This window comes from Pinus tabuliformis, chromosome 3_2, assembly GCF_031772625.1.
Source record: "Pinus tabuliformis cultivar Carrire ecotype Pingquan chromosome 3_2, CPIR1, whole genome shotgun sequence".
Classification (NCBI taxonomy): domain Eukaryota; kingdom Viridiplantae; phylum Streptophyta; class Pinopsida; order Pinales; family Pinaceae; genus Pinus; species Pinus tabuliformis.
The window spans coordinates 307,864,749-307,871,312 of record NC_142302.1 but is presented as its reverse complement, the minus strand read 5'-3'; positions in this window follow the sequence as shown (position 1 = coordinate 307,871,312).

Here is a 6,564-nt window from a genome sequence, read left to right as displayed (position 1 = left end):
AGGTTGTTGGTCCTTAGGTTTCGAGCTAGGTAATGTAGCTTAATACATAAATTAATGTATTAGGGTTTGAATGTAATAGGTTTAGCTTAAGTCTGGATGTGTAGCATAGGATTTAGGATTTAGGATTTGATACATGGTTTAGACTTAGGTAAGAATGCATTAGAATTCTTAGGGTAGCAAATGATAATAAGATAGCTAGGAGTTAGGGTTTAGGTCTAGGCTTAGGTTTTAGGTTTCATTTAATTGTTCATAGACCCATGTTGGCTCTGCATAGCGACATCAGCAAAACTGAAGCCTTTACCAGACGATCGACCCTTGTACTTCCTTGTGGTCTCCGTGCGACATTCATCAACATTGCACAACGACGACCATAACATCTTTGAAACTGACATTGGTGGTGACGACGACAAGACTATGTCGTCAACCAGGTACTTTAACTTGAATCCTTTTACACAATCAACTATATCAACCATAAATCCTGCAAAGTCGAATGACAAAACACATGTCATCAACCAAACTCTGGTGGAACTGTCGATGACATAAGTCAACATCCAGATACAACACCACATCAATTGAACGCCATGAAACCATATCATTACCTAAACAACCTGATAATTACCAACACTGTCAAACTGTCGAAACTAAACTAAAGTGATGACGACACTAAACGACACTCATGAATATTGATGATGACACTTCGAACACTTGTGCATTTGGATTGATGGATCCTCCTGGATCACTAAGGGTCTCATGACTACCATAACATCAATACATATAGTTTTTCCTTCCAAGGTAATAGGCAACTGAGGAAGGATCCCTAAAGGTTAATTGGTTCTTCTATTAAAAGCTAACAAATTTGGAGTAGTGGACACACGCTGATGGGAACCCAAAGCTTGCCAAGTAGTCAAGGATAGAATGCTAACATAGGGACCCTCGCCAATAATAGTGTGATGTATGTCCTTATCGCAAGACTTCACCATGACTTGAAAGGGAATTTAAGAAGGGAGACGAGGTTCTGTCAATTGACTCCAATCAAAGGAAATGACCTCATTACTTGGAGGGGTTCCATGACAACAAGATAAATGCCCCCTTGTTCGGTACAATCTGAAGAAATAAGAAGAACCTTGAGTGATATGAACATTACTATCTATGGGAAAAGTGAGATCATCTGAAGGTGGAAACCAGTCAACCATTTTCTCAACCAATGGTTGGTTAGGAACAAACTCAAGGTTTCTATGTTCAGAGAGAGTGGCATTTATTGAATATGGATTGGGATCAATCACTTCATTAACTAGTGGAGGATTGGGGGAATGCTTTCGGTAGCCAGATGGAAGTTATTGTTGACAAACAGTAAAATGTTCTAATAGTTTGGATGCTTCATCCATACAACAGAAAAGGTGAATTGGGTGATCCCCTTAACATAACCTACAGGGAAAGTTGACTTTACCCTTTTTCCTGTGAACTTTATTATCACTAGTTGATGGTTTTTCACCAACATGATCTTCAGAAGTTGGTGACAAGGGCTGATGTGAGCTTGTGAACCACACTTCTAATACCTGTGGAATACCAGGAAAATCTCTCAGAAGGTGATCACCCTTACATAATTTGCAAGGGAATTTTACTTTACATAGATTTGAAGGTCTCTCAACATTAGTTGCATTCATATCAATGTTTGCTTGGTTTCCCCCTTGCTTATTTTGCTTCTTCTTCTTCTTATCTTCATGGTTACTAGCATTAATACTTTCACCATGCGGGGAAGAAGAAAGGGAGGAAGAGACATTGTGCGAAGAAGGAAAAGGGTCAACCTAAGGATTAAATTGAGGTTGATGTTGTTCATGTGGAGGACTTGGTTGTGGAGTAATTTGGACATTCAGGCCCAACGAGGTTGAAAACAACCATACTCTAAACCTATATTAAATCCGGGAAGGGACAACATAGCCATATAAGGAGCGCCAATATTTCCAAAAGGAGGAAAAGGACTAGGATTCTCGTTAGAGGGGTTTCCTTGATTGGTAGACTCGGGAACTGTTGCCATCAAATTCGACCTAACTAAGGAGTAAAGTGAGAATTTAATGTCTCACGAACATTGACTATGTTGTTTCACGGTTGATTAATTGATTTGAGAACAAAAAATAATAATATAAAAGGGGTAACTAGGAAGAAGGGATTACCAAACCCTTGTGAACTACAAAACAATGTTTCCACTACGTGTAGGCAATCTCCTTGAATGTTGTGTTTGGTTTATCACAGTTAACAACGCAGCAGACTCGATTACCTATGGTAGGTTAGCAACCTAGTGGGGACTTCCCATATACTCGAGGTATGTGGAAGCACAGTTCATGGTAGTGTCGTCTAATGCATATTTTACGATAGGAAGTATTCTAATATACTTTTCATATATGGAGTGCCATCTGATATACCCGAGGGTATGTGGAGAGTGATCCTATATACTTACATACATGGAATACCATCTACCCGCAGAATGTAAAGCATATAAGTAATGACATCTCCTACGTTTAACAAAACTGAAACACGTCTTCTATCCTAGACCTCTATGTGTGTCATTAATGTTCCAAAAGCTCCTTAGGTTAATTGAACAAATTTTAAAGTTGATCTTCAATTAAGTTTCAATTTCAAGATGAAACTAGTATGAATAAAATAACTATTTTTCTTTCAATGAAGATCTATCTACGAGAAGAAAGAAATAAACAATGATGCAAAAAACAAGAGCTTCCTAACTAGATCTTTCAAGTTCATTATTCCAATTCAATTCAAAGCCCTAAATGCAATGAAAAAAATGTTTTTTTCTTTTCTTTTCTTTTCAATTTTCAAATGGAAACAAAACTGAAATGCGGCTAGATTATTGATCAAAAGAACTCACATAGATTGGGACTGTAGCATGAAAATTCCTTTTATCAAAACAACAATCAAGCCACGTGTTTAAAAACCCTAATTGACAAGAATAAAGAAAAAAAACTCTCACCAAAAGGTTATCATTCTTAAAAGTAAACACACTAATGGCTTTACAAAGACAATGACCAGTTTAGAGACTTAGGAAAAAACACTAGATCAAATCAAAACTCATAGAAAGGCATAAAAATTCAAAATTTTCATCCTACAGGATCATCACGGGTTACGTATGAGCACCAGTGTGAACTATCACACTTACAGAGAGAGACAACTACGCTGGGTCGCTCTGTCTCATAACAAAAAGTGTGTTGGGGCTACTTTTGTTCAAAAGGAAAAACAAAATCCCTAACAAGCTCAGAATTATACTTTCCTAAGACTGATTAATGTTTGAACAAGTAAAATTGAGTTTCTTTCAAAGGTCTAAAAATATTAGACAAAGGAAACCACTTAAGGAACATCTGTTCTCCAACGAAGTTACCAAGTTGGATAGAAGTGAACTCCCTATATCTAGTGGTTGATCTAGAAACAACAAAAACAAAAAGATTAATGTTTTCCTTAGAGAAATTAGAAAACGGAGGAAGGACCTACCTAGAGTCCAACACAAATTCTCCTCTTCTCCTTTCTTTCAAGCTTTAGCTCCAACTCCAAATGCTACAAATAGGACCTGCAAGACAACTAAAATAAGAAAGAGCACAAAAGCATACAAACAACATGTATTACCATTCTAAATAATGAGTCAAGAAGGAATTGTAACACATATGCATTAATGAGACATAAGTATAGAAAACAAAACATTTTTGTATTAATGAAAGTGGGAGAGATGACAACTCTTTACAGATCTTGACAATATAAATGTCTCCCAACTATCTTGTCCTTACTTTGTCACAAATCAAGCCTTCAATCATAACTCAAGTGCATGGATGGATAATGGATCCTTAGGCACAAAGAAATAACATGAGGGCATAACTAAGAGTCTCCAAAATCCAACCCAAACTCTATGGGAGGTAGTGAATTTATAGGGTAAATAGGGTAGTTTTGGATTTACCAATCTAGGACTTAGATCCACATATGAGGTAGGATAAGATCTAGGGATAAGAGATAAGACCTCAAGCATAGGAGTTCGAGATTTAATTTAATATTAAATGGCTAAAACCATTCAAGAAGCTTCTGGAAAGTGAAGATTCAAAATTATTTTTTATTTTTACTGAAATTCAAGAGCCATCGATGTAGGGACCAACCCTATAATTTTTTTTTAGAAGGGATGTTTCATTTTGTTTGAAAGCTAATTGATCCATTGTCATTGTAGAAATTTGTCGAAGGGATAGCATTTTGTTGCAGAGCTAATATTTGTTGATTATATGCCTTATTACTGCCCTAAACACTCCAAAATAATGCACAATAATTCCAAGAAATAGGAATAAACAGTTTACTATCGTCTTTGCATATTTGGATGACTGATTGGAGTATAGGAGGATTGATATCTTCGTTATAGTGATTTGATCTTTCCTTGATAGTGGTAAAATCTAGGAAATTTTCCAGCAAGAAATTTTACTCTATAGCAACTGGAAAATGTGTCTTTGCTCCAAAAAAAATAGTGATGTGATATGTAATTAAATAAGGAATAAATAAAGGGGTTCTTGCTCAAAAGTACTTACATTGGATAAGTCCCTCGTGGATTTTTTCCTCATATGTTGTGAATATGACAGTAGCAAACTGTAGGCCTGCAAAATGTTTCTAATACTCTCGTGATATTATTGAAAAATAAGGGGGTAAACTATCTTGGAGTATAAGATAGGTATACTGCATAAAGTTAGAAGATAGAATTGAAACACAAGCTAGGAATTTATTATTATTTTTGTATTTTTATTGTATAAAAAAGAAGAAGATATTTTTGAATAAGTTTTGCAATTGGTAGTTGTAGTAATGGTTTCCTTGGCTTTTCTTACCTTCCAAATGTCAATCACAACCTCCTCTAAGTCAGCTATTCACCTTGGAGTAGAGAGTGGGATTGGAGTGTATCAACTGAGAGTGGGATTGGAGTTTAGCAATGATCTCACCCAATTCTAGTCTAGAATAGTGTACCAGCTCCCAAAATCTCTGAAAAGATTGTCTACTTCAAGATGTCCTCAACCACTGAGCCAACTATGGCACCAAGCTAGATCTCACTCTTACCTAAGGGAATTGTGATAAGGGTCTGTCTAATAGTTGGGTTTGATTATCTTTTTATGCCAACAAAGAGTGAGATGAGCTCTAGAGTCTAGTGCACTGATCTCCCCTTCCACGTGACCATTGTCCCTTAATGGATGAACCCACTGCCTTGTAATAATATGTAGTATTGATATCTATCCTATTAAGAACTATTGCAACATAAAACTAAGAAGAAGAGGAGTAGAAAAATAAACCCCCATGTGGCTAGAAGAGAGAGTATGGCCATCTTGGAGGAGTGATTTTTCTTGAAGTAACCCTTTTTCCCAAAATTTCATTGTGGCAGTCACCTATGCCTTTTGATGAACATTTTGAGCTAAAATTTCAACATCCAATATTTTGTGTTTGTTGATAGCTAAGCTCATAAAATCATAAAACATTAGAAACGTATTTTCTCTCTTTTTACTAAGGACATTCTCAGTTTATGTTATGATAATGCTACCAACCACCTCTACCATTTACATGACATGATGTAGTCTAAACATACTAATTGAGTATATTGATGGTATTCTTTGGATTAAATCTTATAGGAATGTTTGAAATTGATAGGCGAATTATATAATCAAGAACTTATAAATGCATAAATTGTTCCTTTGGAAGGATATAAACATAACAATAAATTATAGAACCACTGAGGTTGGTTATGATTTTTATCTGATTTCTATTTATTTATTTTTATCTTATAAGGAAAAATCGTGTTAAATTGTGGCAGGATTCATTGGTGAACCATGGTTAGAAGAGGTACAAGAAGAAGTGGGGCAACTAAAGGGTGCAATATGGTGCCACCACAACAACCGACTCCTACCTCCCCACCCAATGATGGGGAAAACATCACAACACCAAAACATATACCAGCTGGAGAAGTGTTGAACTTAATGAGATAGTTCTAACACATGTCTGAGGCATTAATAAATCGTTTGGAACGAGAGCATGGAGGACTTGTCATACAAAACGAAGAAACCCAAAACACTACAAGAAATGATGTATGTTGAGATTTCGAAAAAGTAAAATTTCCAGAGTTTTGGGGGTCCAAATATGGTCAATCTCCAGAGGCATGGTTAGAAAAAATGGCTATGTGCTTTACCCTGAGAGATTACACCTCAAATATGAAGGCCAAGATTGGTATATTCTAGCTAAAGGGAAACACGCTACTTTGGTGGAAGACATTATTAACCCAATTGGGGATGGATATATCATAAGTAACTTGGGAACTATTTGAAGAAAAATTGAGAGAACTTTACCTATCAGAGGAGTTCCTTGAGAGGCAACTAAATGAATTCAATGCATTAAAGTAAGGGAGTCACTCACTACTAGAGTATGAGGCTCGTTTCATGGAATTACTCTGTTATGCCCCTCACTTAAACACAGAAAAGCTCAAGGTGAACAAATTTGTGTATGGACTAAATGTTAACATTCAGGCCAAGGTTAGAATCTTAATGCCTCACACCT